The sequence below is a fragment of the Triturus cristatus genome, chromosome 6, assembly GCF_964204655.1.
Source record: "Triturus cristatus chromosome 6, aTriCri1.1, whole genome shotgun sequence".
Classification (NCBI taxonomy): Eukaryota; Metazoa; Chordata; class Amphibia; order Caudata; family Salamandridae; genus Triturus; species Triturus cristatus.
This window is the reverse complement of record NC_140589.1, coordinates 410,224,233-410,246,803: the sequence shown is the minus strand read 5'-3', so window position 1 is coordinate 410,246,803 and position 22,571 is coordinate 410,224,233. Positions and strand designations below refer to the sequence as shown.

General features: G+C 45.5%; 1 protein-coding gene across 1 annotated transcript in view; it reads left to right on the top strand.

Annotated features, from left to right (window-relative positions):
- CSMD1 (CUB and Sushi multiple domains 1) overlaps positions 1–22,571 on the top strand; it is a 2,626,220-nt gene that overhangs the window by 2,284,634 nt on the left and 319,015 nt on the right. The window lies entirely within an intron of this gene.

The following is a 22,571-nucleotide window of genomic DNA, read 5'->3' as shown; positions in this document are numbered from 1 at the left end:
CTAGCAAAGAATTCAAGTATCGAGGGGCTAAAATTGTTAAGGACCTGAACAAAAGCCACCTGATAAATCTGGCAAAAATTGAAAAGGAAATTGACTACCTCTTTGCAAGATGGAAAAACCTCCCTCTGACGATCTACAGGAGAGTCAATCTGGTAAAGATGTCCGTGCTCCCTAAGCTGGCATACCTTTTTAATGCAGTCCCTTTAACTTTCCCCCAGACAAATATTAGTAAAATCCAGGGTAAAATAGGAAGTTTTATATGGGGACAAAAAAGCTCAAGGATGTTGTGGAAAAAATTAAGAAGAAAAATTTTAAAAGGTGGGTTGGCTCTCCCAGATATTACCTGGTACTTAATGGCTTTCGAATTCAAGGGCATTATGATGATGCTGTTGACTACCCCAGAGGAAACCTCATGGGGCAGGTTACTTGGAGAAATGGCCTTAACAGAGGGAGGCAGTGGAGGTGGTGGGTTCTTATATAGATTCGGGGCACCCAGATTTTTCAAGCGTGTACGTCTTAAGGTCCTGAAGGCTGCTTTGTTGACCTGGTACAAACTGAGACGTATTTGGGGCATATGTTATTTCTCCGACATTGCCTCCATTTGGGATTCCCCGGGGACCCCCCCCCCCTGCCTGTGCGACAGCCTGGCAGTTCCGATAAAAAGAGCTGGTCTGTTGAGGTGGTCGGACCTGGTGGATCCAGATGGGGTCCTCCCGTGGGAGGTTTTACTAACTAAGATCGGCCCCACTTTTTCCAGGTTTAAGTTTCTTCAGTTAAAATCATGGTATGAGGCTGAAGCGGGAGAAATTAAAGGGAGATGGGAACTTGAACAGTTACTACAAGACTTGCAGCCTAAAAAGAAAGAAACCAATCTGGCTTGGGCAGCCCACTCCACCGAATCAGCTCTGCTCCTGTCCACAGACACAATGAGACGCTGTGCGGATGAGGGGCAGACAGCTGCAATGATCCTGTTGGACATAGGTGTGGTTTTAGATACAGTCTCCCATGGGCTGCTCTTGCACAGAGTAGAGGAATGTGGTGTAGAAGGTATTGCATTACGCTGGATGGCATCCTTCCTATCGTCACATAGTTTTCAAGTCTTACAGCAATCGCAAGTATGTAAGAGTATCTTATTGCCCCAGGGAGTCCCACAGGGATCAATTTTGAGCCCTATGCTATGCAATCTATATGTGGGACCACTGGCAGAGCTAGTGGAAAATCATCAGGTTACCTTCGCATCGCACGCTGATGATACTCAGCTAATTGTGACACTCTCGGGAAACAACAGACAGCGCTCAATTTTACTAGGTGCTTAGAAGGGATAGTAAAATGGATGTTCAATCATTTCCTAAAGTTGAACGGGAATAAAACAGAGGTAATGATAGTGGGCAAAGTACTGAATATATGGTCCTCTGCATGGTGGCTGGAAACATTGGGCCCAGTACCTACACCCAAAATGGAAGTAAAACATTTGGGAGTCTGGTTCGTCCCTAAATTGTCTTTCGATGTCCAAATATGGAAAGTAGTGGGTAAGTGTTTTGGCACCTTCAAAATGTTGAGAAAAATTCTGGACCTACTACCACCCAATACAAGGAAAGCCATAGGGCACGCTCTGGTGACTTCCCAATTGGACTATGGGAACGTACTGTATCTGGGAGCGCCAAAAAAGGGGCTAGCCAAATTACAGGTGGTGCAAAATGCGGCAGCCCGATTGGTATTGAGTCTTCCCAGAAGAGCTTCTGCAAAGAAAGACCTAGAAGACACATTGGTTGCCGGTGGAGAAAAGAGTCCAATTCAAGTCAATATGTTACTGCCATAAAATTCTTGCAAAAAAAGGTCCGCGATACCTGCACCCTCTAATAACACAATATATTCCTGGCCGCAATTTGCGATCGGAAGGAAGGTTGCTAGTGAAGGTTCCAAAAATACAGACCACAAGAATGGGGGCACGGTCCTTCAGATATCTTGCAGCAAAATCTTGGAACAGGCTCCCGGAAACCCTAAGAATGGAACCGTGCAAAACAAAATTTAGGAAAAATCTAAAAACATGGCTATTCTCCTCTGCATCCTAAAGTGAATGAAGGCAGCAGGAATGCATCTGTATTTAATTCTGGGCCGATTTTATGATCGTCTCTTACTAGTGAGTCCACTCAGTGAGGGGACATGCCGGTGGCATAACCAGGCGCTTTCGAAATTTATAAATGAATAAATAGAAGACTACCAGAAATACCGTTTGTCAGAGAGATGGTGGTATGTAATTCCCCTTGAAGTAGAAGTGTGAATGAGTACGGACATAACAACTTCTAGCATTCATCATGTCTATGCACTTGTAAAGCAGTCTAAAATAAACATATGAGGTATAATCTCATCTTGATACATCTATGTTTAATTTCTTAACACCCCACAACTGCATGTTACTATCAGACGAATGTGGCATGGTAGGGGCAAGAGTACACTTAAATTCCGCTGAGCTATCTGTAGCAGAATATAACCCTATAATCACTATCACAAATACTACAATTAAAGCAATTAGTGTGCCTACTATGATGTATCTACGCCACAACTACTAAGATTGTTTTCCATTACTTCATTGAACTCTAACCCTTAGGTGGAATGTCACAGATGCAGAACCTTCTCTGTAGATTTCCACCTGTTCAAGCAGTGAAACCAATTTTCAAATGATATGCAACAAATTGTATTCAGTAATCTTCATGAATCTTCTTTAGCCCTATTCTGTGTTCTTCTAAAAGACAACCTTAGGCTCCTCAAGTTTCCTAGAGCCTCAGCACTCTTCATTCTTCCCTACATTGTCTACAAAATATATTTAATAATAAACAGTACTAGTTCACTCACTATTAGTCCCAATGCTTTCTTTATTAACTAGCACAGGAAATTCATTTGCATAAAAAGGTAAATTCAGCCAGATCTAGCATAAGATATCTCAAGGCACTTGGTCAACAAGGGAAGTTCAAAGGCAAGATCAAACTGAAATCAAGTTCCTGAATTTTAAATTGAACTTTCATAGTGATCCAAATTTTACCAGAACTTGTTCTCCCTGTCATTTGCAAGAAAGTATGTCCATTCAGGGGATGCGCAACCTGCTTCAGGGTTCTCTCACTCGCTTTGACCTCCTAAGTGGTGTTTCTTCTCCTTTACTCAGATCTGAATCTTCTACATCCTCTGAGATAACTGGAAGATCAATTTCTCCTTGCGGGACCAGTCTACCTCTCGCCTAACAACGTTCTCCTGCTGCCAATCATAGTTCTCTAGCACTATGCCCTTCATCAGGGTCGTCTATCTCTGTTATGACCACTGGATTAATCTCTTCTTCACCAGTTTCATCACTCATCTCTCCAGAACCCTCCTCAGTCTGTTCCCCTTAACTAACCTGCTCCCATGATCTCTCTACCACCACTGGCCCTTCTGGAAGAGGAGCTGTTATTTCATCAAGGGGACATTGAACTCTGCCAGTATGGGCAGCGTAGTTCCAATTGGTGGGACCTACGCACTTCTCAGCAGTTGTAGTCATAAGTATGACTTGATATGGCTCTTGCTAACAAGGCTTGCGCCTTCATCAGCCTGTCCGTTGCTGAGTGGCAAATAATCATCTCCCTTGCAATGTGCTGAACATTTTATGACCACAACTTGTGCAGGCAATTTAAAGCCTCTAACAGTTTTCTCACCTGCTCACCGTTAAGTATTGGGGATCCAGACAAAGTCATAAATCCCCTCTGGGACCATAACTGCCTGAAATCCTGTGCCACACTAAAGCTGTACTGACTATCTGGAAATATAGTCACCTGTGATCTGTCTGTAATGTTGCTTGCTTGGGTCAGAGCAAAAAAATTCAGCCACTTGTACAGAGACTACTCCTTGAAGCCAAGCTGCTTACACTACTCAACTCTACTCAAACAGGTACAGACTTCATAAGCAGCTCTCAAATTTCCTTCAAGATCTAGCCACAAGCCACCCACAAACAATATGTAATCAGATTCAAGTAGTGGTTCATCTTGTATATCTGGTCTCGGCTTAGTGCATAAATCAGTGTCATCGAGTCAGTCATGCTCCACCTCACCATCATCAATGGCATTCTCAAAAGGGGTAGCCAAGGGGCAGGATTCAAAACAGAACACCTCTTTAAGGACACATTCTCAGCCGACTGTATGATCTGCTCATATCAGGTCAGGCGACTGTTCATGAGATGCTTTGTGCTTGTTCTACTTAGCAAAGGTTTGACAGAATGAGAAACAAATAGAGTTGAAGGATGACCCATTACTATACCTTCACAACTTTCGATGCTGACACCTCTGGCTGCCACCGCTTTAAGGCAACCAGGTAGCACTGCAGCCACTGGATATAATGTGTCTTTGAAGTAAGCAAATGGTCTTCGGGTACCTCCATGACTCTGTTTTAACACTGAACAAGTGCAGATCCCTCTTCAACTGCAGAAAAGCAAACATGTTGTAATCAGGCATTCCTAGTGCCGGGGCAAGGCAGAGACATTCTCTAAACTCTAGGAAGGCAAACAAACAGTCATTGTCCCAAGGGACCTGATCTGGCACATCCTGGTGTATCACCCTCTGTAAATGCTTTGTGCTAGGGAAAAGTTGGGTATCCACTAAGGACAGCAGCCTACCATTCCCCAAAACATCCTGACTTCTTTCTGTGCTGTTGGCAGATTCATTTGCATGATTGCCGAAATTATATCTTGTGACACCTTTCTCGACATGATGACCAAGTTAAGGACTTCTCTCAATCAGTACTGCAACTTATTGAGGGGCACTTCATGTCCATGCTCAGTCAAATGGTTTAGCACTGCAATAGTGTCATTTCTGCGTGCCTCACAAGTATTTGACACAACCAGCAGGTTTTTAATATATTGGACTAAGACTGAGTTACAAGGCATGTGGAGAGTCTCCAAATCTTTCTTTAGGACCTGGTTTAAAATGGAGGGGTTCTCCATAAACCTTTGTTGAGCTCGGCACGATCCCAAAACACGGTTCCCAAGCCTGAATGCAAAGAGGATAATGTATGGGTATGGAGAAGAATGTCTGGCACAAATCAACAATGGTAAACCAGTCAGCCTCACATGTAATTTGAAACAATATTACAACAGGATTCAATACCACTGGATAACAGGGAATCACAATGTTTTTGATATTAGGAAGATTCTGCACTATGCTGCACTTACTGCTAGGCTTCCATAGGTTCATAATGAATGAGTTACATAGACTCCCCATGATCCCCTTCAGTATGTCTTGATAACTGGAGTTATTCCAGCAATTGTTATAGGGGTCAAATTATACTGCAGTGTTTTAGGATATTCCACATTCAGCCTTATCTGTATATGGAGAGGCTCAACTCCTTTAATGAGTTCAATCTCTTTTCTCAAAGAATCCAAAACTTCTGGGCTCACTGAATTTCTGCGATCCAAGGGCAATTCTTCTGTCAGTCATCATTGGATGCATTCAAATAATTAAATTCTGATTTGTTAACTTAAAGGCAATGTCCTCATCATGAGTTTGTAGCTCAGTTCCTTTCGGGAAATAGAAAATGATGCAGTTCAGTTTGCACAACAAATTGAATCCTAACAAACTCACAGAACTCAATCACAAACCACAAATTGATGATTTTCCTCAGAAATGTCTATCTTTACAGGGATATCCCTAGTAATGGGGTTCTTCATTTGTTGATTAGCAACTCCAACAACTTTGATAGTTTTTCCCAAGAGGGGTAGGTTTGGGACTTCCAATAATCTCACAGTAGAACAGGTAGCACTAGTATCAACTAAAAATGATTGTTGTAATTTACCTCAGAATCTATAAATGGGCCACTATGGTCTATCTCCAAGACTGCTCCACTCACACAATTTTCCTCCCTCTTAGGGACTGTCAGGTAGACTGATCGATGCCAAAACTTTCAATTGTCTCAAACATGGGAAATTATTGGTATGGACTATTATTCTGGAAAGCATTCTGATTCAAATTTGGAACCTGGTTTGAAGAAAATCTGGGAACATTTACATCTTGCAGTGGCATCGGGGTTTGGAAACGGGCATCACTGGGGCGTATGGTACATTAAAAATCAGAAATCTAGGGCTTCGTACATCCTATGACTGCATGGGATTACGATTCTGAGGTGGTACAAGCCCTGGATTTTGACCTTGATTTTTGGGATTTAGACAACATTCTCACTTTTAGTGCCCCATCTATTGGAATAATGACATAGGTTAGACTTCTTTATTGCAGATACATCACTTCCAGTCCTTGGATGATCAGGGACACCCCGGCCTCTACCTTGTGACTAGAAACCCCCCTGCCCTCTGCGGCCCTGGAGCTCCCTGTTGATACACTCCTCGCATCGGAGGGCAATTCCCCACAAATGGTGGATTTTGAATTGCTCTCTGAGCAGCCTTCATTTGTATCTCCATCAGCTTTTTCTTTAACTTTTTTTGCCTAATTTCAATTTCATCATTGCAATATTTAGCTTATCACAAAAGCTCATCTACTGACTTATTCTGACAACAAATCAAATGCTGTTGAATCATCATGCTAATCTCATGCCTCAATCCTGTCATAAACCTGGATACAAAATGTCCTAGATCTTTAGGCTCCAATGTTTCAATTACACTATACTGTTTGAATGCCTGTAACAATCTCTCATAGCATGCATTAATCATCTCTTTTGCTTCCTGGGTCATCCAATCGATCTTGACCCAGTCAATATCTTGGGATAGCACCTTAGACTTCAGCCACATCATTACTTGATCATACTTCCTTATCATTATAGCTGAAGGGCAGGCACAGGATCTCTTGTTGGCTCTCTCTCTCTGGCCGCTCTCTGGCTATTTTGTACGCCGCCATAAATCACTTGCCATGACTATATCTAATAAGGTATTCAAATCAGTCCACAAAACCTTTACATTTTTTGCAAACTGCTCAACTTGTTTATACCACTCCACAGGCTTATCTCTTAATTTGGAACATTCATTTGTAATGCCACAAGATCACTCCTACTACAAGGTACATATATGTAGTCTTCACTATGTACCTCCTGTAAAGGGAAGCTAGTAGTTTGAATCCCTCCCTTTATGGGAGGAGGCAGCTCTCCAGTTGTTCTCTTGGGCTGTCATTCTTTTTGAACAATTAACTTCCCACTTCTCTAGTTCACTCAAAATTCAGATGCTGTAGATTACATTTCTATCTTCATCCCTGGTATTGTCATATGTTTTGGGTTCTGATCACTAAAAGTGAGTTGGTGGCTCTCCTATTAAGCCTTTGTCCACTCCAAATCTACTGTGTATTTCTGAGGAAATTTGGATAATTTGTCATGGGCTTGTCTTGCTCTCCTATGAACATCCTTAGTCATGAACAAAAGTTCACTCTGCTAATAAGTTTCTCTTCGAGCCAATGTAAGACAATAACTTATCTCATCCAATTCCAACCTTATCTTTCACATATCCACCAAATTTACTTTCAAAGTGGACTGAAGAGTTCCCTGACTAATTTCCGTACTCCCACTCTCATTCCCTGTAGCATTAAGAACTTTCAAAAATTCTTCTACTTCCTGGACATTAAGACCAGGATGTACTTCGGGGGCTCCAGATACTGCCTTTACTTTAGGTGTGCTACTATTCATATTTAAAGATGGTTCCCAAGTAAGTGAACCAAGATTTGGTAAACCAGCGAACAACCTTACAGGTTCAATCTGATGCACTGATGGGTCGGCACTTGAACCACAAGGAGAATTGTAATAATATGACTTAAAGGAACAAATTCTTCCACCCTCTGACTCATGGGTGTCATTTCTGATACTTGTTGTTGAGCTGGGACAGCTAAGTTTTAAATCTAATTTCCCTTGAAACCAGGTTTATATATAAAAATCACTGGTCAAATGGTAATAGGATTTGTAGGTGCACCTGGAGCTGTACATACAGTGGAGGACCAGGAAGTGCCTGGTTTCCATCCTATCATATTTTGAGTTACTGTAACTGTCCCCATCACACTGTGGTCCATCTTCACAGGAGAAATCCCTATTGTTTTTAGACTCATATTTACTGGTGCAGTAGTCAGTCCAAAATTCCCATCAGCAGCCTTGCTCCCACCTCCCTCTGTTTGAAAGTCATTAAATGAAGGTGGTCGCTCAGACATTAATAAGTCTAAAAGACCGTCACTAGTATCAGTATTTTAATATTTCTCTATGTATTCTCTTGTTTTATCTTTCTTTCTCTTTTTGGTCCCTCTTTCTACTTCTCCACTTTGTAATAATAAGTATAATTTCGCTCCAACTATCATGTCAGTTCTCCACCATCCACCCTCGCATCTACATAGGTATGCCCTGCCTTTTTTACTCTGCACTGATATTTGTGTTTCTGCTCTGGTGTGAGCCACATTCTTCCAAGCATTAATTACTTCAAAATGTGTTGGTCTAGGTTGTGTGTACATTGCATTCTCCTCAAATTATTTATAATTCTCAGATTAAATGTACCATAACATGGAAATTCCAGTGCACCTTCTTTCTCAGTGCTCAAGTGCCATTGTTAAAGCCAAATAAATATGTTTAATCCAACATTAATTGCCATATAATGACCTGCAGTGTCTTTGGATGGGCTTCTACCCCCCTCTATGATGTATCTGAACATCTCCTCTAAACAAATCTCATACAACTTTAAAGAATTTCATTTTCAGTTAGGAATAATTTGTTTCAAAACAAAAATCATATTTTACTCAAGTCTAAATCCAATCCTCAATAACAGTGCAGCACCTCAAAATGTGGGCAGCCAATAAAAGAGAGGCTTTACACCAACCGACCTATCCCAGAACGTCAGACTATTACAACAATCTCCCTGCTCACAGCAGCTCATTCTCCTTTACAATTTTAACAAATGCACTCTTTCCAGCAACACACTTGCAATTAAAAACAATTCAGTAGAAAAAAGTAACAATTGTCTTCTTTATAAAAGAACCAGCAGAAATCAATCATACAAAAGTAACACAAACATGCATTCAAATGAAACCTTGTTCTGCGGGTAATCACTCTGATCAGTACAGCGTTCCTCTGCATGAAAGGTCATACCTCACTTTTACACAAAAGATAAATGTCCCTATCTCAATTGAACTGTCAATGACTTCTCACGACACACTCCACAAAATCTCAGCAGACAATTACTATACAGTGTCTTCTACACTTTTTAATATCATCCCGGGACCTGAAGCCATGTCAGACCAAATAACAACTTCTCCACAATAAGCGCTACACTCACACCATCAAATTACCAAATCCTGTCGCGCAATCTCTGCGAGACACCACACAATTGCCGCAAACATAGTAAACTAAGCGTATGCTTTTTACACACAACCTGATTGATTCTCATTCCCCCGCTGTTCTCTTTCGAACCACTGGAACAACACTAATTCTCCAAGTCGAAACATCAGCACTAGGGACGGAGATTGAATCTGGACTTATCCAAAGTAAATGTTTTTTAACCTCTCCATTTCAGGCACTAACCGTCCTCGGTATGCTACCATCTGAGAACACTCTGGGCTGTTTCTTCTAATTTAACACTGGCCAAGAGAACTTGATAGAAGCCGGAGAGTATAAAGGGGTTAACAGCAACCTAAATCTTAAGATACAGTGTAATTAAGACCACACAATAAAAGTCTAAGTCAATAATTTGAAGTTAAAAGGTTTATTAAAAACTCAAAGCCAGACTGATATATATCAGTCTCAAGAACATAGGGACCGATTCACAGAAAAAACTTAAGACAAAATCATAAACTTACTATCATTTTGGTATTCACAGAAGGCACTTACTCATTTTGGTATTCACAGAAGGCGCTTACACATTTTGGTATTCACAGAAGGCACTTACTCATTGATGAGTAAGTGCCTTCTGTGAATACCAAAATGAGTAAGTGCACTTACCTATTTTGGTATTCACAGAAGGCACTTACTCATCAAAGAGTCAGTGCCTTCTGTGAATACCAAAATGAGTAAATGGTAGTAAGTTTAGGATTTTGTCCTAAGTTAGTTCTGTGAATCGGGCCCACAGTATAGAAATACAAGATTACCAAAGGAAGACCAAAGCATCGTACAATATAGGTCTTTAACAGCAAAGAGCAAATAAGAATTTCTTTGGGTGCAATACAAAAGATAAGGAAAAGGATTTGAATACATGATGAATGGTTTTGATCCTTCTCTCCATATATGGAAAAGATTTGCAACATCGCCTAAACCCTACACTAAACTAAGGAAAGGAAAACCCTATCGAAACAAGGAAGTAAGAAAAGTGTCAGCACTAGAACTTCTGCAGACGTTCCATAGGTAAGAAGTCCTGTAAATCACAAAGCTACACAATCAGTGATGTCAAGAGAGGTCTGTACCTCTCCAAGTCTAAAGGGAATCTGATGAACCTGAAGGGGATTTTACTAACATTAACGTTAGCATTAAATTCTTGAATGTGAGCTTAAATCCCACAATCATGCTAACTCAACAGTTTTCTTTGAGTGTGTATTAATTCTACAAGCGAGATATATTCCAATAAATAAATCTTTAACAAAGTAAAATTAAGCTACTTTATACTGTTCTCGTATACAGAACAATTAACTATTACATGTAATATTAAAAACAAAAACTGGTCACAATTTAAAAACAAAGCATTGAAAACAAATATGATTCATTCTCACTATTGCCTGGCAAGTGCACCGCATTGAATGCATTTTAGCGCTCTGCCTTACACTCTCAACCTATAGAATATTAATGTCAGCAATCCAGATGTTTCTGAAAGGGAAAAACATGAATATGCATGCACATAAAGTTAAAAAACATACAATAAATGCACTTTTTACACCTTTGGTGTACCATATCTCAGTAGTAGTATTGCATCACAGGGGTACATAAGGACATAGGTAGATATACATATATATATATATATATATATATATATATATATATATATATATATATATATATATATATATATATATATATATATATATATATATATATATATATGTGTCTTAGCCAAAAGTAAAAGGATGGAGCCACAATTATGCTACTCCAGCTCTGATATTGTGATAAAGTGTACCCCCATCCGTGACATGACTACTATATCCATCTTTGACCATGCAATAAATATTGTCATATGTTATGTTATAAAAGGTTTTATAGCGCACTCAATTACTCGAGAGTATCTTGGCGCGAGCAGTTATCGGAGAACCTGAGAGACGGGGAGTTTGAGTAAGTTAATTAAAAAGAAAGGTTTTAAGTTGTTTCTTAAAGGGGCCAAGCTCCTGAATGCTCCGAATAGTCAGCGGGAGCGAATTCCAAAGCGACGCTGTTTTGACTGAAATGGACTGACCTCCCAGCCGAGATCTGCGAAAACGAGGAATGATCATCAAGCGTTGGGAGGCTGAGCGTATGGGTCGATTGGGAACATAAAAGCTGAACCTCTTCCTAATATACGCAGGACCCAGACCATGCAGTGCTCTATGGGCCACCATAAGAGCTTTAAATTGCACTCTGTGCGCCACAGGAAGCCAATGCAGATCACGCAGATGCTTCTTCACATTGGACCTTCTAGAGATGTTGAGAAGAAGTCTAACTGTGGCGTTTTGAATTATTTGCAATTTACTCAACAGATAGCCAGGAATGCCACAATAGAGGGCATTAGCATAGTCTTAGCGAGAAAGAATGAGTGCCCGGGCAACTGTTTCCTTTGCTTGGCTTGACTAGGAAGGAGAGAAAAAAATCTTCTAAGAGATTTAAGTATACCAAAGCAGGCACCGGTGAGCTTCCTAATTTGAACCATAAAACGGAGATCGGTGCCAAACCATATTCCCAGGTTTTAAGCAGACGCACCCACAGTCTTTGGACGAGGAAAGTCATTTGGCCACAGATTTTCTTAAAAGCCCGGTGGAAAGGAGCCATATAACAGGACCTCAGACTTATCCTCGTTACATTTCAATTGGGCGCGTGCCAACCACTGAAACACAGATGAGAGGCAGTTCTGCGCTTGAAAGGTAGACAGGTCCCCATCATTCCAGGTGAATAACAACTGGGTATTATCAGCATAGGCGATTACTTTTGCCCCCAACTCCTCTGCCAAGTAAATGAGGGGTGTCAGATAGATGTTAAAAAGTAATGAACTCAAGGTAGAACCTTGAGGAACACCAGAAGCCACATTCCTAACAGTAGAGGAGAAGGGAGGTGACCAGAGTCATCACCTAGCATTTCCCAGCTCTTGTTCTCAAGGTGATGCAGTAACAGTTCTTTTTTGTTCTTAGAAAATAGCTACTTCATCCTTTGCTACTTTGCTTGAAACCTGTAGAGCGTGCATTTGCTGTACTACTAGGTTTGCGCTATAGAAATATCACATGCATACAAATATACATACTCTTTTTAACAATCCATTTCTCATAATAGTCAGCCATTAGCTTTTTCTTGGTCATCCTCGATCCCTCTTTCAACCCCCAGAATAAAGTCTCAAAAATGTTGTGCCTCACCTAAATAAAGTAAGTTAATTTGTTTAATTGGGCTTACATTTTGCAGAAGCAGTTTACATTACAGCATTGTTAGATCTGGGGTTCTCTAGTTGGCAGGGTAGGTACCACAGTCCAAGTAGGGACCCTTGCTTCTAGTCAGGGAAAGGGGGATACACTGTTAAGATAACCCCTGCTCACCCTCTAGGTAGCTTGACCTGAGCAGTCTAGGCTATCAAAGGCAATGTGTAAAGTATTTGTACCAACACTCACAGTAACACAGTGAAAACACCACAGATTTACTCCACACCAGTTTCAGAAAAATAAGGTATCTTTACTAAAAACTTCACAAGACCAAATACTACAGAAAAACCAACATACAATAAAAAAGGTTACTTTAAATATAGTTCAAGAGTTTGCAGAAAGTACTCCAGGATGTAAAAATCAGTGTCCTGCACAATGCGACTCTCAATCGACAAAATGCGACACTCTCGTGCCCAACAGTACCTGTAGTTGCGCTAAGGTTCCCAAAAGCTATAACAATGAAGATGGCAAAGGCGATGCGATACTCCTGAGACCTTGGGGAGGCTTTGCAGCAGCCCTGCTTCTCGCAGCAGAGGTGGATGCGCCGGCTCCGATCTGTAGGGGGAGGATGCGATGACTTTGGCTTTCGTTGCATAGGTTTCTTAGGGGGAAGCTTCACACACAGGTACGATGCGACGATCTTCGATGCGGCGCGATACGCGGCGCAGCGCTGACTTCTGGCGCTGCAACCCTCGATGCGTCACGGGACGGGACTCTGCGTCGACACACGCAGCGACTGGATACTTTCACGCACCGGCAGTGGTGCGGCCCGCTAACTGCTTCTGCGACGTCCCTCGCAGCATCAGGAATCTTCACGCACCGGGCCGATGCTCGACGCACTCGACGATGCGGGGCCTCCGGGTGCTGCGATGACGCCGCGATGAAATTCTCCTCGCACTCTCGCTCTTGCGACTCGCAACCGGATGATGCGTCCCTCAAATGGATGATGCGATGGGTACCAGTTACTCTTGTTCACACTTCTGCTTTCCAGCTCCCAAACACAGCAAAACGACCTCCTGAGGCCCAAAGACTAGGCAAGCACTCCAAGGCAGGTCAGAACTCCCTCAGCAGAGTTCCAGGGGAGCTGGTGGTGAAGTCCTTTTGTTCCTGGGACTTCTTAACAGGGAGCCAGCTCTCCTCAGGCCCTTGGAGATCAGAATCAAAAGAAGGGGACACAGCAAAGTCCTTCCCCTGTCCTTGGCACCAAAGCAAAACAGCAAGCAGGCAGTCTTCTCCTCTTCAGTTCCTTCCAGCTTTCTCCTTGGCAGAGGTTCCTTCTTAGTTCCACAGTGATCTAAAGTTTAGGTGTCTGGGGTCCTCTTCTTATACCCCTCCAAGTCTTTGTCTCTCTTTGTTTCAGTGGGGGGATTCCCCTGTTCAAACCGGTTCCTGGTTGTGCTCTGCTCTGGAGCACCTGGTTCCTTTCAGAGTGAGGGGCAGGGTCGTTAGACGCTCAGCAGGAGGTGGAGCCTTCTTTGTGCTGGCAGAGGCAGAGTCCTCAGCCTGGCCAGCAGGGGGCAGAGCCGGCATTGTGCTGGCAGAGGCAGCCCTACTCAAACCCAGGGGCTACTCCTCCCACCCATTTAGAGCAGATCTCCCTATTCACCCTGCTGCTGACTCTTCCAGACTCCTGGAGCCACCTAGCCCATCACATGACACCTGTCAGCCAATCTGCACACAGGCATACAGGAAGGTTAAACAGGAGAATAGCTACTTTCTAAAAAGTGCTATTCTCACACAGTGAATTTAAAAACCATCTTGCTAAAAAGATGTATAATTAAATTCTGAACACAACGATACCAAACTTGGATGTTCTATCTTGCCTTTAGGGGAAGATAGGCATGTAAACAGCCTCCCCCATTCTGTCCTATGGGCAAGATAGCCTCTCAGCAGTGAAAAACGAAAATGGCTGTAATTCACTACCAGGGTATGTTACACACCTCAGTACATGCCCTACCTTTCAGATACACTGCACCCAACCCAGGGGGGTACCTAGGGCCACCATAGGGATGCCTGACATGTACAGAAAGGGAAGGATAAGGTCTGGTCAGTGGTTGCACTGGCCAGGTGGACATGGCAGTCCTGGACTGCACATAGGCACAGCAAGCAGGCCTAAGACATCATTTTAGTGCTACTCCTGTGGGTGGCACAATCAGTGCTGCAGCCCACTAGTAGCATTTGTACTACCAGCCCTGGCACTCTCAGTGCACTTTACTAGGGCCTTGCAGGAAAGCCAATTACATCACAATTTCCCCTGGGAGCACTTGCACCTTGACACTGATCAGCAGTGGCAAAGTGCCCAAAGCATCTATACCAGTAAAAACAACATCCAGCATAGCATCAAAAATACAGGAGGTAGAGGCAAAAAGTTAGGGGTAATCACGCCAAAAGATGCCAGGTCTAACACGTGTCCCCTCCAGCTGAAATGTGGGGAGAACTACCCACCCTCTTGGGAGTTCTCATCACTAAGGAGGAAAAACCTGGACAGACCGTCAGCGTGGGCGTGGTCTGTACCGGGACGGTGTTCCACCGTGAAGTCCATCCCCTGTAGGGAAATGGACCACCTCAACAGCTTCGGATTCTCACCCCTCATTTGCATCAACCATCTAAGGGGCCTGTGGTCTGTCTGAACCCGGAAGTGAGTCCCAAACAAGTAGGGTCTCAGCTTCATCAGAGCCCAGACTACAGCAAAAGCTTCCCTCTCAATAGCACTCCACCTCTGTTCCCTGGGAAGTAGCCTCCTGCTAAGGAAAGCTACAGGTTGGTCCAAGTCCTCATCATTTAGTTGTGAGAGCAATGCTCCCACTCCATGCTCAGAAGCGTCTGTCTGCACTATGAATTCCTTGGAGAAGTCAGGCGCATTGAGTACAGGTGCTGTACACATGGCCTCCTTCAGGGCATCAAAAGCTTCTTGGCAGGCACTGGTCCAAATCACTCTCTTGGGTAACTTCTTGGAAGTTAGTTCTGTCAAGGGAGCAACAATGGTGCCATACCCCTTGACAAAACGGCGATAGTACCCGGTAAGTCCTAAGAAGGCTCTCACCTCTGTCTAGGTCTTGGGGGGTTCCCAAGCCCGGATGGTATCTATCTTGGCTTGTAGGGGTGCCACCTGGCCGCTTCCTACCTGGTGTCCCAAATACACCACCGAACCCTGCCCTATCTGGCACTTACTGGCCTTGATAGTGAGGCCTGCACTGTGCAGAGCCTTCAACACTGCGCAGAGGTGTTGCAAGTGTTTTTCCCAGGTGGAGCTGAACACAGCAATGTCATCCAGATATGCGGCGCTGAATTGCTCCAGCCCGGACAGTACCTGGTTGACCAGTCTCTGGAATGTGGCAGGGGCGTTCTTCAACCCAAAGGGCATGACACGGAACTGGAAGTGCCCCTCTGGCATTGAAAACGCAGACCTCTCTTTGGCCCCATCAGTTAAGGCAATCTGCCAGTACCCAGAAGTTAAATCAAACGTACTGAGGTAGTTGGCAGCTCCCAACCGATCCAAAAGCTCATCAGCTCTGGGGATGAGGTGTGCGTCAGTCTTCGTGACCGCATTGAGCCCACGGTAGTCCACACAGAACCTAAGCTCTGGAGTGGCACCTGGCGCAGCAGCTTTTGGTACAAGTACCACTGGGCTAGCCCAGGGGCTGCTGGAGGGCTCAATTACCCCTAGTTCCAACATCTTAGAAACCTCCTTCTTGATGCTGGCCCTGACCTTGTCAGCCACCCGGTAAAACTTTTGTTTCACAGGCATGCTATCTCCCGTGTCCACATCATGGACACACCAGTTGGTGATACCGGGGGTCAGGGAAAACAGAGATGCAAACTGACCCAACACATGGCGACAGTCCCTCTGCTGTTCTGGGGTCAGGGTGGGCGAGAGGACCACTCCATCCACTGACCCATCTTGCTCCTTAGCTTTCAGGAGGTCAGGAAGAGGATCGCTATCCTCCTCCATCCCTGCATCTGTAGCAAATAGCATTGTTATTTCAGACCTCTCAAAATGGGGTTTGAGGCGGTTCACATGTAGGACCCTCATAGGGTTCTTGGGAGACCGCAAGTTGACCAGGTAGGTCACTTCACTTTTGCGCTCCACCACCTCATATGGCCCAGTCCACTTGTCTTGGAGCGCGCAAGGCTCCACTGGTGCCATCACCCACACCATCTGCCCAGGTTGAAATTCCACCAGAGTGGTATGCTGGTCATACCACCTCTTCATCTCATCCTGGCTGGCTTCCAGGTTCGCCTGAGCGAGTGTCCTGAAGCGCTGTGTCTGGTTGCGGATGGCCAGCACATAGCTGAACACATCCTGGGGGTTTTTCCCAGGGGATTTCTCCCAACCCTCCTTCACCAGACTGAGAGGTCCTCTAACAGGGTGCCCGTACAAAAGCTCAAAGGGACTGAACTCTAGAGACTTTTGAGGTACCTCCCTGTAGGCAAATAATAGGCATGGCAAAAAGACGTTCCACTTCCGTCTCATGAACTCTGTCAGCCCCATGATCATGCCCTTAAGGATCCGGTTGAACCTTTCAACCAACCCATTTCCTTGAGGGTGGTAAGGAGTGGTGAACTTATAAGTTACCCCACACTCCTCCCACAGAGACTTCATATACCTGGAGATTAAGTTGGTACCCCGGTCAGATACCACCTCTCTGGGGAAACCCACACGGGAAAAGATCCCCATCAACGCACGGCCCACCACCGGGGCTGTGGTTGTCCTGAGAGGGATAGCCTCCGGGTACCGGGTGGCATGATCCATCAGGACCAGAATGAACCTGTTGCCCAAGGCTGTCCTGGGGTCCAGTGACCCCACAATATCTATCCCCACCCGCTCGAAAGGGGTGCTCACTACAGGAAAGGGCTGGAGAGGGCCTTTGCACTTCCCTCCAGCCTTGCCACTTGCCTGGCAAGTCTGGCATGATCTACAAAAGGAACCAACGTCCGTCTTCATCCCGGGCCGGTAAAAGTGGGTGGCAAGCCTTTGTCGGGTCTTGTCCTGCCCGAGATGTCCTGCAAGAGGAACGTCGTGAGTCAGACCCAGTAGGAAGTCTCTGAACCCTGCGGGTACCACCAGGGTACGCGATCCACTGGGCTCAGAAAACCTAGGCTCACTGTACAACAAGTCATTCTCCCAGTAGAGAAAGAAGTTCTTTGGCTCAGCACCTGCTGCCTGGTCTGCAGCCTGGTGCCGCAGACCTTCAAGAGTAGGGCATGTCTTCTGCGCTCGGCAGAACTCCTCTCTGGAGGGACCACCCTCTTGCTGCCAATGGGTCAGCTCAGGTATGTCTCCCAGCTCAGCTACCTGTTCCCCTGTAGGCTCCAGGGCATCCCCCTCAGGGTCTGCTCCTTCCTGGACCGTGGGAACAGCGGGGGTGGACGCACCACGCCCCTTGCCCTTCCTCTTTCTGGCAGGGACCTGGGCCACTGTTTCAGGCTCCAGGTCTGCTTCACAACCCTGTCTGGCTGCCATGGACCGAGTGGTCACACAGACCCACTCAGGCAAACCCAACATCTCCAAATGAGCCTGGCGTTCCACCTCCTTCCATGGGGAACTCTCCAGGTTATTACCTAGCAGACAGTCTACTGGCATGGATTGACTCACAACAACTCTGAGAGGCCCTGAGACCCCCCCCCCACTCAAAGGCAACATGTGCTACCTTGCAAAGGCGCACTGAGTTGTCAGCTGACACTACAGGGTGAAGTACATTGGGAATGATGAGCTCCTCAGGGACCCACTGACACCTGACCATAGTCACACTGGCTCCAGTGTCCCTGAGAGCCTCCACCCTCTTCCCATTGATGGTCACCCACTGCCTGTACTTCTTAGTGTTATCAGGGACAGGGGTTTCCTGGACCATCTCTGTGTCTCCTAAAGAGACAAGGGACATAACTGCTAATCCCTCCAAATCACTAGAAATTAAATCCCCTCCAAAAGCTACACTAGCTATACCCGGTGTTGGAGCACCAGAGGGTGCCTGGGATTTCTTGGGACACACAGGGGATTTGTGACCCAATTCCTGACAGTGATAACACTGGATGGGACCCCTGTTATCCGACCTGCCCTTAGGGGGCCAGGTTGGTTTGGGTTTTGACTTGGGGGGCTGGGACTGGTTGCCCTGGGAACTGTTTTGGGGCCCTTGTGAGAACTCCTTTTGGTTACCCTTGTCCCCCCACTCTTCTGCTGGGGACCCTACCCACCTTTGGCTGTGGTACCCACAAAACCCCTATGGACCCAGGTACTGACCCAGCGGTCCGCCTCCTGTGCAAGCTCAAGGGGATCAGTAAGCTTGCGGTCTAAAAGATGCTGGCGCAGCTCTGGAACACATATACTACTCAAGTGCTCCCAAATGATCAAATTCAACAACCCCTTATAATCATTCACCTTGCTGCCCTTTATCGAACCTTCCAGTGCACGTGAGAACAGATTCACAGATTCCACCCAAGTCTGGGACCCCTCCCTCCTGGAGTTCCTGAACTGTACCCTGTACTGTTCTGGGGTTAACCCAAACCTGAGGCATAAGGCCTCCTTCATATGGGGATAGGTCAGATTACCGGCTGCTTCCAAGGGCTCTAGAGCACTCCTCCCTGAGGCCTCAAAATGCTTCCACAGACCTGCACCCCAATCTTCTTCAGGCACTCTTTGCATTTTACAAGAAATCTCATAGGCAGAAAACCACCCATAGATATCATCACTCACTCTGTAACTCTGAACCACATCCTTGGGGATATATACCTTACCCCCTTTCACTGGCTGTTTGCTGCCACCATTTGAGCCGGTCTCCACCTCTCTGGCTTTGATCTCCAGCTCCTTCATGCTCAACTCATGAGCCAAAAGCAATTTTCTTTCCTCAAAAGCAAGGGCATTCTTCTTCTCCTCCTTTGCCATTTCCATGTTCATTTTCAGTTTCATTACTTCCAGCTCATGTTCTCTGATTCTTTGATTCTCTTGTAACTCCTCTGCTGGGGAGAGACCCCTGCTGGAATGGTGGCTCCCCGCTCTGCTGGTGGGTTGCCCACTGGCAAATCATTTGCCCCAAAGCCATTCCCTTCATTATCATCATCTGCTCCCTCAGCCTCTTTAGCCTCCCACCAGGCTTTCAGAGCCTTCTGCAACTCCTCCTTTCTGAAGTTGCTTTTTATGGGACAACCAAAATCCTTGCAGAACCGCTTGAGCTCCTCCACCTTGTACGAATACAAATCCTCAATGGTGAACTCTAGCTCTATTTCTACACTGGCTGCTTTCTCACTTGGAGCCATGATAATTCAAGAGTTACCTCAAAAATAGAACCAAAAATCAACAATCAGCAGTATGTGGCTGTGTAATGGTCTGCTCTCCTAGTGATGTACACCAATTACTGTGGGTCAAGTACAAATACAAGTTCAATCCTCACCGCTGACCACCAATGTTAGATCTGGGGGTCTCTAGTTGGCAGGGTAGGTACCACTGTCCAAGTAGGGACCCTTGCTTCTAGTCAGGGAAAGGGGGATACACTGTTAAGATAACCCCTGCTCACCCTCTAGGTAGCTTGGCCTGAGCAGTCTAGGCTATCAAAGGCAATGTGCAAAGTATTTGTACCAACACTCACAGTAACACAGTGAAAACACCACAGATTGACTCCACACCAGTTTCAGAAAAATAAGGTATCTTTATTAAAAACTTCACAAGACCAAATACTACAGAAAAACCAACAGACAATAAAAAAGGTTACTTTAAATATAGTTCAAGAGTTTGCAGAAAGTACTCCAGGATGTAAAAATGTGTCCTGCACAATGCGACTCTCAATGCACAAAATGCGACACTCTCGTGCCCAACAGTACCTGTAGTTGCGCTAAGGTTCCCAAAAGCTATAACAATGAAGATGGCAAAGGCGATGCGATACTCCTGAGACCTTGGGGAGGCTTTGCAGCAGCCCTGCTTCACGCAGCAGAGGTGGATGCGCCGGCTCCGATCTGTAGGGGGAGGATGCGATGACTTTGGCTTTCGTTGCATAGGTTTCTTAGGGTGAAGCTTCACGCACAGGTACGATGCGATGATCTTCGATGTGGCGCGATGCACGGCGCAGTGCTGACTTCTGGCGCCGCAACCCTCGATGCGTCACGGGACGGGACTCTGCGTCGACATACGCAGCGACTGGATACTTTCATGCACCGGCAGTGGTGCGGCCCGCAAACTGGTTCTGCGACGACCCTCGCAGCGTCAGGACTCTTCACGCACCGGGACGATGCTCGACGCACTCGGCGATGCGGGGACTCCGGGTGCTGCGATGACGCCGTGATGAAATTCTCTTTGCACTCTCGCTCTTGCGACTCGCAACCGGATGATGCGTCCCTCAAATGGATGATGCGATGGGTACCAGTTACTCTTGTTCACGCTTCTGCTTTCCAGCTCCCAAACACAGCAAAACAACCTCCTGAGGCCCCAAGACTAGGCAAGCACTCCAAGGCAGGTCAGAACTCCCTCAGCAGAGTTCCAGGGGAGCTGGTGGTGAAGTCCTTTTGTTCCTGGGACTTCTTAACAGGGAGCCAGCTCTCCTCAGGCCCTTGGAGATCAGAATCAAAAGAAGGGGACACAGCAAAGTCCTTCCCCTCTCCTTGGCAGCAAAGCAAAACAGCAAGCATGCAGTCTTCTCCTCTTCAGTTCCTTCCAGCTTTCTCCTTGGCAGAGGTTCCTTCTTAGTACCACAGTGATCTAAAGTTTAGGTGTCTGGGGTCCTCTTCTTATACCCCTCCAAGTCTTTGTCTCTCTTTGTTTCAGTGGGGGGAATCCCCTGCTCAAACCGGTTCCTGGGTGTGCTCTTCCCTGGAGCACCTGGTTCCTTTCAGAGTGAGGGGCAGGGTCGTTAGACGCTCAGCAGGAGGTGGAGCCTTCTTTGTGCTGGCAGAGGCAGAGTCCTCAGCCTGGCCAGCAGGGGGTGGAGCCGACATTGTGCTGGCAGAGTCAGCCCTTCTCAAACCCAGGAGCTACTCCTCCCACCCATTTAGAGCAGATCTCCCTAGTCACCCTGCTGTTGACTCATCCAGACTCCTGGATCCACCTAGCCCATCACATGACACCAGTCAGCCAATATGCACACAGGCACACAGGAAGGTTAAACAGGAGAATAGCTACTTTCTAAAAAGTGCTATTCTCACACAGTGAATTTAAAAACCATCTTGCTAAAAAGATGTATAATTAAATTCTGAACACAAAGATACCAAACTTGGATTTTCCATCTTGCCTTTAGGGGAAGATAGGCATGTAAACAGCCTCCCCCATTCTGTCCTATGGGCAAGATAGCCTCTCAGCAGTGAAAAACGAAAATGGCTGTAATTCGCTACCAGGGCATGTTACACACCTCAGTACATGCCCTACCTTTCAGATACAATGCACCCAGCCCAGGGGGGTACCTAGGGCCACCATAGGGATGCCTGATATGTACAGAAAGGGAAGGATAAGGCCTGGTCAGTGGTTGCACTGGCCAGGTCGACATGGCAGTCCTGGACTGCACATAGGCACTGCAAGCAGGCCTAAGACATCATTTTAGTGCTACTCCTGTGGGTGGCACAATCAGTGCTGCAGCCCACTAGTAGCATTTTTACTACCAGCCCTGGCACTCTCAGTGCACTTTACTAGGGCCTTGCAGGTAGAACAAATATGCCAAACATGTATAGCCAATTACATCACAATTTCCCCAGGGAGCACTTGCACCTTGACACTGATCAGAAGTGGCAAAGTGCCCAAAGCATCTATACCAGTAAAAACAACATCCAGCATAGCATCAAAAATACAGGAGGTAGAGGCAAAAAGTCAGGGGTAACCACGCCAAAAGATGCCAGGTTTAACAGGCATCCATGTGTTAACATAATCACTGCGATTGCTCTCTAATTCGTTTTTTTTGCTTCAAGTGTCTCAAAACTATAATGCCCCAGTAATAAAATAGATTCCCTCAGGACAATATGGCTATCAAAAACCACATGGTTCAAAATCCCATAAATGCACTCTCTGAAGTTCTGTACTGCTGCCACTGATGCTTA